Genomic DNA, 12,132 nt, shown 5'->3' with positions numbered 1-12,132 from the left:
TTTGTTTCATCTTTTCTTGATTAGTGAGCTAAGAAAGATATGGAAAAGAAATGTGGGAATGTAGAATGCATGGGAGGAAGAAAGCAATTATATAACAGATCATTATTTGGACAAAAGGATAAAAGGTCCATATTTATAATGAATCGATATTACCTATATGATCTTAAGAAGGCTAAACAAAAAACTGAAAGAGCCTCTTTCCTGCCCCGAGAGAGACAGAAAATGAGAAAAGTTAAAGAAAGGAGCCAGGAAGGCAAAGAAAAAGAGAGTGGGGAAGAAATAAATCAGAAAAAAAAACATTAAATAATACAAGTTTAGGCAACCTGAGTGATGTTTTTTCACTTCTTATCTTAATAAGCTATGTTTGAGCAATTTTTGCATGTTCAGTTGTTGGTAAACAATGGAATGGCTGGTCTTGAGTAATATATTTCTATATATTTCCAGATGAGATATTAGCAGGAATTTTATGGCAATTGTGCATTCAGCTTATTTTTGTCTGTAGATCAGATGGTACATCATTATTTCCCAACTGTGTGCTGAGGAGGAAAAGTTTATTATCCTCTTCTCTATCACAATGCAGAATTAGGAGAGTTACTGGGAGTTAATGAAAGAATTCTAGAAAAAGAGTCCAAAAACAGAAGACCTATAGTGTGGGCCTTTCTTTTCCTATCTGGGAAAACACGTGGACCTTAAAAATGCCTATGCCACCTTCCTCATGAGGTTGTTGCAAAGTTCCAAAGAAATAATGCTAAAGACAGCATAACTAAATCATAAAAAAATAGAAAATACTGGAATATAAGGCAGGATGCATCTTCTTTACAGAAAAACCCAAGAGTAGAAGGTGAATATCTTCTGCCATGTTTCTAAAATAACTCAAGCAAAGTTAAGAACCAAGACGAACCTTTCCTTTACAATCATTTGAATGAAAAGATCTAGAAGGGAGCAGAGAGATATTCCAAAGGAATCTGGTATTCACAACCAGGTATTTAGCAGATGGTTTGAGAGCTCGTCCCTATGTTTACTATTTAAATGAACTGGATGACAAAACAGACAAATCCTGGAATCAAACATGTGGGATCTCTCCTGCTGTCTCCTAGTCACCCATCCGCTTCTTCACCTCTGGTGTTCTGACTCCCAGCTCCACCCTTTGCTAGCTACATGCACTGGTCTCTTTCCCCATTCTCCTTGATCCAACAGCATCTTATCATCTGTCCGCTGCTCACTCTTTCTTTCTCCCCAAACTCATTCTCTCAAGTATCTCTCACTAATCACATACTTTCATATATTCCCTAGGTGAGAAAAAAAAATCCAAATCCATACATCCCACATGTGAACCTCTAATTCCATATTCCCTCAAGCCTTCAGGATACTTCCACTTTGATTTCTTTTTGCAGTCTTTAATCCAATATCCCCTCAAATAGAATTATTCTCTTTTTCTTTTTCAATTCCTCTTTTATTTCAATTCCAGAATCTGTATCCTCCCAATCTTGAAAGCTGGAAACTGAAATTTTCCTATATTCTGGCCAGGCTCAGTGTCTCATGCCTGTAATCCCAGCACTTTGGGAGGCCGAGGCGTGTGGATCACCTGAGGCCAGGAGTTCCAGACCAGCCTGACTAACATGGTGAAACCTGTCTCTACTGAAAATACAAAAATTAGCCAGTTGTGGTGGCACACGCCTGTAGTCCCAGCTACTCGGGAGGCTGAGGCAGGAGAATCACTTGAACCCAAGAGGCAGAGGTTGCAGTGAACCGAGATCGGGCTACTGCACTCCCACCTGAATGACAGGATGAGACTCTGTCTCAAAAAAAAAAAAAAAAAAAGAAATTTTCCTGAATTCTCTGATTTCCTCAAACTCTATTGCCAATCTCTTAATAAATAGTGATATTCTTTCAAATATTTTCAAACTCCTTTTCAAAACTTTGCTCAATTATCTCTTTTCTCTGTCATTCTTTTTAAAAAGTTTTCAATTATTACTATTACCTATCTAGTCTAGTATCTAATTCCTAATATCTTATATCATTATACTGGTCTCCTGCCTGGTTTTTCATTTTTGAGTCTTTATGAGTCGAATCATTATGTATGTTGCCAAAAGATTAATTTTTACAAAATCATTTTATCATATTAAATATCCATTTGAGAAACCATAATGAAAAACTTCCACTTCCAAATATGGTGGTGTAACTCATACAAGACTAGTTCTCTCACTAGATCAAATATACAAGTCAATTGTTTTCAGTCATCAGATAATAGGGTACAAATTTGCAATCTTGAGGTAGGCATATTTTAAAAACTCAATAGAGGAATCATGACAGAATGCTAATATTTTATTATCCTAGAATAAGGCAGAAAACAGGCAAGGAAGGAAGGAAAGCAGGAAGGAAGGAAGGAGAAAGAAAGAGAGAGAGAAAGAAAGGAAAGAAAGAAAGACAAACAGAAAGAAAGAAAAAAGAAAGAAAAGGAAGAAAGAGGACAAGTGGAAAACAAATAGTGAAAGATCAGAATGGCAGATTTAAACAAAACTGTACCAAAAATTACATTAAATGCTAATACAGAAAATACTCTTAAAAAAGGCAAATATTGTCAGACTATCTATGTATAAAAAAAGCGGGGCCCAACTATGTACTTTCAACAAAAGCACACTTTAAATGTAAAGGAAAATGGGTTGAAAGTAAAAGAAATAAATAAATATATCATACAGGCAGTAAGAATAAGAAAGCTGTCAAATTTATAACAGACAAAGTAGGCTTCAAGACAATTTATCAGAGTCAAAGCGAGATATTTCATAATGTTAATTCATCTAGAAGACAAAAGTCAATTCATCAGGAAGATAAAACAACCCTAAATATGTAGGCATCCAATAATATAACTTCAGAATATGAGAAGATCAAACTGATAGAGATACAGGTAATTATTCAGTTTCATAGCTGTATGTTTCAACATATCTCTTTCAATAATTGGCAGAAAAATTAGACAGAAATAATATAGAAATATAGAAAACCTGAACAGCACTATTAACCAATTTGTTATAATTGACATTTGCAGAACATGCCTAAAGAACCCATAGAAACTGAAGCAATAAAAAGGGAAATTAGAAGATATTTGCAACTAAATGATAATAAAACATGACATATCAAAATTTGACATACAGCCAAAGTACTGCTTAGAAATAAATTTAGTGATTTAACTGCCAGTGTTAGAAAAAAGTTTATAATCAATTATCTGAGTTTCTACCATAAAAAATTAGAAAAAGAGAATCAAATTAATATCAAAGTAGTAGGAGGAGAGGAATAATAAAGAGGAAATAATAAAATAAATAAACATATTAGAGAAAATTAATAAAGCCAAAAGTTGGTCCTTGGAAAAAATTAATAAAAATCAAGTAACCCTAACAAAATTAATCAAGGAAAAATAGAGCTACAATATGTGCCAATATCAGAAATAAAATAGTACATATCATTAACAATACAAACAAAAATAAGAGAATATTCTGAAAACTGCAAATAAATTTGATAAATTATATTAACTAGACAAATTCCTTGAAAAACACAACTTAAAAAACCATGTCCAGAAGAAAAAGAACATTTCTATATCTACTTTAAAAGTTGAATTTGTTTTATAAAATATTTCCGCGTGCATGGACAAAAATTACAGACCCACATAGTTTCATTGGTGAGCATCCTATCTAATATGCGGAAGAAATTATTACACTCATCGACGATTTTACAGAGCTATAACACTGAAGTTGTTCATGTGTCCCTGAAGTTGTTAGCATACAACCCTTCTTGACAAACTATTCTTAGTGTTCTGATGGATAAATTGGAGCCAAGGTTATTAGAATAATATGGAAATTAATCAAAGGAGCAAATAGTTTAAAATGATCAGTTTTAAAATTGGGAAGTACATTTGACAAAACTCAACACCACTTTATAATAAAAAATTTTTAGGAAAATAGAAATGAAAAGGAAATGTCTCAATCAGATGAAAGAATTCTATAAAATATCCTCCAGGTACAATTATAATTAATGCTAACATATTCAAAACTTTCACCTTAAGAATGAAACAAGAGAAAGCATGTCTTTCTTATCACCTCCATTTACCGTGATACTGGAGGTGCTATTAAATAAAATAAATCAAAAGAGAAAACAACAACAACAACAAAGATGGGAAAGTAGAAACAACACTAAATTTATTTATTTTATTTTATTTTATAATTTTTATTTTATTTTACTTTATTTTTATTTTTATTTTTTTGAGACAGAGTCTTGCTCTGACACCCAGGCTGGAGTGCAATGACATGATCTTGCCTCACTGCAACCTCTGCAGTGAGCCTCTCCTGGGTTCAAGTGATTCTCCTGCCTCTGCCCCCCAAGTAGCTGGGATTACAGGTGCCCACCACTGCGCCTGGCTAATTTTTGTATTTTTAGTAGAGATGGGGTTTCACCATGTTGGCCAGGCTCGTTTCAAACACCTGACCTCAGGTAATCCGCCCACCTCGGCCTCCCAAAGTGCTGGGATTACAGGTGTGAGCCACCACGCCCAGCCTAAATTTATTTTTACATGGTGTGGTGATGCATATAGAAAATCCTAACTAGTCTACACAAAACCCACTATATCTAATAGATGAATACAGAGAAAAGTATTAAGATACAAAGCTAATATTTAAGAAGCAATTGTTTTTTCTTATGCTGATAAAGTAGATAGTTCATAAAACTATGCTTCTTTCAGAACTGTATTTTCTTGCTTTGAAAGTTTATCCCTCTTTTTTTCTAGTCGCCAGAAATAAAAACACTGTTATGGTAATACTTACAACAAAAAATCAAAATGCAATTAGGACAATAACAGCTATAATTTTTGGTATCTATCACATATAATAACAATTGGAAATAACTATATGGCGTTGACTTTAAAAAGTGATTTATAAGAATTAATTTACAAACAACTCTATTGGTAGGTGCTACTATTATTATCTCTATTATCCTCTTTTTGTTGGTTTGTTGTACAGAAAGTGGAACTCATGCAAAGAGAGGGTAAGTAGGTTAGCTAAATTCACATAGCTAGAAATTGCTATACCGAGATTTGTATCTGATTGGCTTGATCCCAGAGTCTACAGATGTAACCACCTCTCTATACTGTGTCTCCTGTGTGATGGTGGAGTATCCCATGTATTTCATTTCTTTAAATGACTACCAGGATGCATACATTTCATGAAATTCCAGTAACCTATAGCTAATATAGAGTTACAGGCTGAAAATCTTATTCAGAAGAAGTTGGTCATCTTTTCTTTCAGTTTCCTTATATCTGACCCTCTGGTTAAAAACAAAATAAAACTCTTTATTCAAGAGAAAGAAATTATGGACTATTGCAATGCACTATTTCAAAGCTTTCTCTTTCTCTCTCTTCTTCCCATGGTAACAGTAAGAATCACACTAGCATTTTCATTTTAAATAGGACTGTTCTCTGAAGAAAATAAGCAGAAAAGTAAATGGAAACAGTACAGATACATCAGCTCAGATAAATCCCTGCAAAAGCTATAATTAGGCTAAGCTGATGGTATGTGTGGTAGGTATGGAGCCTGGAATTAAGAAAAAAAAACATTATCTGGAACAAGGATATGACTTTCACAAAGAATATGGGAGGGAGCAGTACTATATTTACAATAGACACCTTATCTGTTCAGCATTTATGAGAATTTAGGCCATTAACATGTGAATGTTAGGTCCACAGTATGGTAGGTCCACAATATGGATTTGCTGAATAAGTGCATGAATAGTAAGTAGGTAAATGAAGCTTACTTGCATTGTTACCAGTCATTTTTATTGTTGCTGTCATAGCTAGTTTTAGTTCTTTTTAGCTAAAAAAATTACTGAAACATTGTAAAATTCTTGTCTATTAAAAAGTGGTAAAATATGATTTCAACTGAGAGAGTTCAGAGTCATCATTGCACTACACTTGTTATGCTAACAAAAATCAAAATAATGAGAAATACATTGAGCAGAAGATCTGTAAAATCTTTACACTGAAAACTACAAAACAAATCCAAATACATAGAGAGATATACTTTGTTTATACATCAACAGACTCAATAGATTAAATTATATGTTGTTTAATAACTTTTGCCATAGGTTTCAATGTATTTCAATGAGAAAGTATTTTCAACAATTGTTCCTGCAGGAACAATTGGAAATCAATTTTGAAAAATAACCTTGATACATTTCCCAAACCAGATACAAAAATATACCTCAGATTGCAAATCTAAAACTAAAAGCTTAAGTACAAAGTTGTTAGAAGATAACAAAGAATAATATCTTTACAAATTTGGGGTAGACAACTAACCATAAACAAAAAAAGATTAAAAAATTATTAAAATAAAAAACTTCTGATCTTCAAAAACATCATCAAAAAAATAGGCCGGACACAGTGGCTCACGCTTGTAATCCCAGTACTTTGGGAAGCCAAGGCGGGTGGATCACTTGAGGCCAGGAGCTCGAGACCCACCTGGCCAACATGGTAAAACCCCATCTCTACTAAAAATTCAAAAATTAACCAGGCATGTTGGTGCACGCTTGTAATCCCAGCTACTCATAGGAGGCTGAGATATGATAATCACTTGAACCCAGGAGGTGGAGGTTGCAGTGAGCCGAGATTGTGCCTCTGCACTCCAGCCTGGGTGATACAGTGAGACTGTCTCAAAAAGCAAAGGAAAAGAGAAGAAAAGAAAACAGCTAATGTACAACTTGAGGGCTATAGTTTATTGTATTGTACTTGGAATTTTGGCTAAAAGAGTACATTTTAAGCGCTCTTGCCACGCACACAAAGGGTAACTAGGTAAGATTATTGATACGTTAATTTGTTTGACTATAGTAACCATTTCACTACATATATGTATAGCAAAACATCACGTTATTCACATTAAAATATATGCAATAATAAAAGAAAAAGGCAATTCACAGACAAAAGGAAAATATTTGCAATAGATATTTGATAAAGGACTCTAGGAAATTTCAAGAACTCCAGAAATAAATAACAACAAAAAAATTAAATTTAAAAAATGGACAAAATACTTGGACAGACAGTAAACAAAAGAGAATAGATGGAAGGCCAATAAACACAAGAAAAGATGTTCAACATTGTTAGTCATCAGAAAGAAATGCAAAGTTAAACCCTAGAGAGATACTACTGCATACTCACTAGACTAGCTAACATCAACTGCACCAAATGTTGGGGAAGATGAGGAGCTACTGGACCTTTCCATATATTGATGATGGGATATATATTTATAGTTTATAATATCACAGTGACTCTTAGAAACTCTAACAGTTTCTGAAAATCCTGTGAGATAGCAATTCTGCCTTTAGGTAGTTGCTTAAAATAAAAGAAAATATTGGTTTGCAAGATTGTTCGCTGAAGATTTATTCACAAATAGCAAATTATTGGAAATAATACAAATGTCCATTAGTAGTAGAATGGACACATAATCATGTTATATTTATGTAATGGAATGCTTACTACTCATCGACACATTCAACAGCCTGGATAAATATCACAAACGTTATGCCGAATGAAAAAAGCGCAAAGGAGTGCATACTCTATGGTTGAATTTCTGTAAAGGTCAAAAACAGATAAAACTAATTCATAGGAATAGAAATCACAATAGTGTTTGCTTGGTTCTAGGGCAAATTTTGACTGGGGTAATTGCTAAGATTCATCAAGCTGTACAATTCAGATCTGTGCATTTTACTGAATGTAATTATACCACAATTAAAAGGAAACTGGAAACTGTTGCAAAGCAGGTGTTTTCAACATTTACTAGTGCTGGTGTAAACTAGTAAAACTTATTTGACATATTGCTGTAATTACTAGGAATTTTAGAGAACATCCACATTTTATATCCCAGTAGTTCCACTCAATAAATACATGTTAAAAAGATAAATTCTCAACTTGGAGAGGGATCTTTTTGTACAAGATTGCTTTAATTCTTGTTATTTGTAATAAAAATTAAAAACATGTTTTCAATTACAAGAGAATTTTAAAATAAACTATAATATATTAATTTAATCTTGTAGATAAATCCATTAAATTATTTTAAAGACTATATAAAAACATGAAAGCATACTTATAACATTATGTTAAATAGAGGAAAAATTTGTTGGGCAAAAGAATTGTATATACCAATAGTCTATAGAGTATACAGTAACTTTCAAGAAATACATAGGCACATACCTAGTTTTAAAAGAATGAAATTCTAGACCTTTGACTCTCATCTACACTCTTTTGTAATACTAATTTGGCCTGAGAATTTCTGGTTTGAAGCAGGGTCTCCTTTTCTAACTTTGCAAAGGAAAAGCCCAACCCTCTCCTTTCCTGAATCTTACGATGTGAATTGTTCTAGGCTGTATAAATGGCTGAGACTCCCTAACAAGAGAATAATTGACAATATTGACATTGGTATTGGGAAAGGAACTGACCTTAATAAAATAGCAATCCCTTTCCAAGGGCATTTAACCTCTGCAAGTCGGTTTCGAATTCTTTGCTTAAAAAAAAAAATAGAAAGAGGATGCACTTGAGTGGTTAGTAGATAGATCATAAAAAATAATTTTTGTGTCTTGGCTGGAAGCCATCATTCTCAGCCAACTAACAGGAACAAAAATCCAAACACCGCATGTTCTCACTCATAGGTGAGAGTTGAACAATGAGAACACAGGGAGGGGAACATCACATACTGGGGCCTGTCGGGGGGTGGGGGACAAGGAGAAGGATAGCATTAGGAGAAATACCTAATGTAGATGACGGGTTGATAGGTGCAGCAAACCACTGTGGCACATGTATACCTATGTAACAAACCTACATGTTCTGCACATGTATCCCAGAACTTAAAGTATAATAAAAAAAAAATAATTTTTGTTGATGCATCACTATGTGATTTGTGACACAGAGCTTCATAAAGAGTTCAAAAAATTATGGCATCATGTAAACATGGTTTCCCAGCACTCACATCTATTCAAAAAATCAAAAAGAATTGATGATGAATTTTGTTTCATTCTGTCAATAAATAATAATCATCAATGGATGCAGAATTTAAAAGGAAAAGATCTATTTACGTCATTAAGAAAAGCATCACCAATAAAGTTTTACTCCTAATGCTTAATCATTTTTCATTAAACTTTTAATGTGTTATGATCCTTTGGACAATTATATACAAATAAAAATTAAAATCACACATCATTAAAAACTTTTTACAAAATGCAACCTTATGGTCACTGGAAATGAAAACAACTTAAGTTTTAATGTATATGGACCTTTTAGTTGCAGAGAATAATCTACTGATCAATAAAAATAATAACACAAATATGTTATATTAAAATATATTTGTAGGAATATGTAAAACATCTGTAGAAATGACTGGAATGAGAATATGAATAGAAGGAGAAAAATAAAAGATGTAAAACTTTAAATTCATTAAATAAGGGAATTTTTAAATGGATGATATTAGGCATCAAATCATTATTCTATTGGATTCATTTTGAAAATTATGTAGCAATTTAATTTTAAACTATTAATATTTACAATGTGCCATAAAGTGCACCTTAGCAATGATTTAAAAAATGACATAAATTTTATATGCCAACCTAAAAATTTGCAGTCACTTACAGAGTTTTGCAAACTTTGGGACTATAGAAGCAAAAATAATATTTAAGCAACTGTTATATATTTTTAAATTTTTATTGTTTTTAAACTTCTAAAACAAATAAACAAAAAAGTATCATCTTCAAAAGACTAGAAGAATTACTCCAAAATGAAAATGGTTGTATTTGGTCACTGGGAATAAACATTTTCCCTCTTCCACTAATTTACTAATTGGTTATATATTTTTCTTGATGAATTTATTAGCTTGAATCATCCTTATAATAATAGCAAAGGTTATGACATTTAGAAATAATTATGTATAAATTTAAACTCAATGACCTGTGAGTAAATGTCCTAGATGTCTTCTTAGGGGCAAAGTTCAGAAGTTTTAGTACTTCCATCTTGTAATAATCATTTCAGCAGTATCCCATAGTTTTTGTTTATTAAAAGATTCTTGGCAGCCATGCAAATGACTGGGTTTGCCAGAAGACTGTTGTTTATCAATTATAATGTTTTTGCATCTGCCACATTTTTCCTTTTTATCTGACATTTTAAATCTAAAAACCCACTGGGTGTTTACAGAGATTTAGGATCTGTCTTGCTGCTACCTCAGCATCCTTCATAAAGCTCTAATACTTTTAACCTCTTACCAAAACAGAGTGACTCACAACTATTAGTGGTCAGGTTAGTCAGAAACTAGATTTAAATTGCTTCCCTGTTTTTCCCCCACCCACAGGGTGAAAGACAATGAATCAGGAAGACTGAGGAGACTATTAACAAGTGAATGAAAGGAAATCTTTACCCAATAGGATATCCAGTCCTAAAAATTGTAGATTTGAGAATTAAACACCTAGCACATTTGAATCAGGAAGAAAGACTAGGCAACTTTGATGGAATTTTCAAATAGGTTAAGAGGCCAGTAGCTCTGTGCTCTAAGCCTAGAGGCAAGCAGAAAAGAACAAGAGTCTTGGGATAAATGGGAAATAAAATGCCAAGGCAAAAAAAAATAAATAACAAACATTTAAAAAGCATTATATTTCACATGTCTTCTATAATATGAAGGACAAAGCACTTGTCCTGCCTGGTAAAATAGGCTCTGAAAGATTGTTGCTTCAAATTAAAGGCAAAAATTAAATAAAATAAACCACAAAGGAAGAGCAGTGAAGGAAATAAATTTTCCCTCAATGTCCTTACAAAGTAAAGGAGAAACAGGATAGTCCAGTGAAGGAATATGAAACCAAATCATTTTAGAGTAAAATGGCACTTTAACTTCATATTGTTATTCCAAAACTCAGTTCCATACTCTCATATTTACAGCCTGAAGTGTTAAGTATGCCAAGGTGCTATATATTTGAGTTGGTTTCTGTTTTCAGACACGAAGAAAGCCTGGTAAAAACTGCTTTCTTATTTCTAGAAAAAGAAAACAAAGGATAACTATTTTGTAAAAACAAACAAAAAATAACAGTTTGGCTTTGACACATAGAATTAAAGAATAATTATTTAATCTCTCTGTGTCTAGAGGGAATATTAGTCCATCCAGTTGACTCATCTTCATCTTTCTAGCTTCCAGTCAGGTCTGCAATTTAAAGGGTGACAGGAGCATGATACTCTTAAATATCATCTACATTAATGTGAACCACATTTTCACTCCTCTCCCAGTCAAACTATTTATTACAAAGCAGCAGAAAAAGAGAATGGTGTGTCCTCCACAAATGATTGATTTCATAAGCAGTTGTGTCACTCTTGACAGTCACTTTGCTTCATATTCCCCTGCAGATGACCCTGATTGTAAAAAAGAATATTCATACTCAAGGCCATTGGAATGAGAACATAAAGGGCTTTCTAAAAAATGGTAAATGGTTTTGAGAACATTATCCAAACATTATTTCCCAAACCCCTAGATGCAAGACTCAAAAGAGAGGTTCAGAAAATTATTTATTGCTAGATTTTTCCAGGTGTAGACTTGTGATACCTCCTCTCACTGAGGTTCAAATATAGTGATGTCTGCTTTCTAGATGCTGCAGCTTTCTGAAAGGGAAAACTTGTCATAACATTCCTAGAAGACTCTCCATCTGAAGTTGTCACATTATACTCTTGCTGTATCTTGCTTAACCTGATAGAATCAAAATACAATATTCATCATCAACATGTAAAGTTCTGTCCCTCTGAAGGTTTCCCATGTCTCACTAATACACTATGATCCAGGCTCTGCAAATAGATGAAAAGTCATTACCTGATCCAAGTCTTTGGAGGTCTGTCTTCAAGTCCTGGGAGCTTCAGGTGCATTCCAGATCCTTCCAGAGGCAACTGTCAGTGGAACATGCTCTGTTTTAAACAGCTCAAAAGATGGCGCAACTAGAAATTTCTCAACTGGAAGCAGATTAATCATGGTTTCAAATATGACAGATGCTACTAAGGTAAACTTGTTAGGTGAGTTCTTAGCCAGTGATGAAAAAGAGTGTGATTGAGACTAAAATTCTCACTCCTGCCAAGCCAATCCTCATGTT

General features: G+C 33.3%; 1 protein-coding gene across 1 annotated transcript in view; it reads right to left on the bottom strand.

Annotated features, from left to right (window-relative positions):
• LIPK (lipase family member K) overlaps nt 1-11,930 on the bottom strand; it is a 47,784-nt gene extending 35,854 nt beyond the window's left edge. Inside the window, exon 1 of the mRNA XM_003810508.5 lies at nt 11,859-11,930. The gene's annotated coding sequence lies outside the window, so the exon portion shown is untranslated. The remainder of the gene's footprint in view (nt 1-11,858) is intronic.
• Between the last annotated feature and the right edge of the window lie 202 nt (nt 11,931-12,132).

Source organism: Pan paniscus, chromosome 8 (genome assembly GCF_029289425.2).
Source record: "Pan paniscus chromosome 8, NHGRI_mPanPan1-v2.0_pri, whole genome shotgun sequence".
NCBI classification, from domain to species: domain Eukaryota; kingdom Metazoa; phylum Chordata; class Mammalia; order Primates; family Hominidae; genus Pan; species Pan paniscus.
The sequence above is the reverse complement of the archived record's forward strand: the minus strand, read 5'-3'. Positions and strand labels throughout refer to the sequence as shown.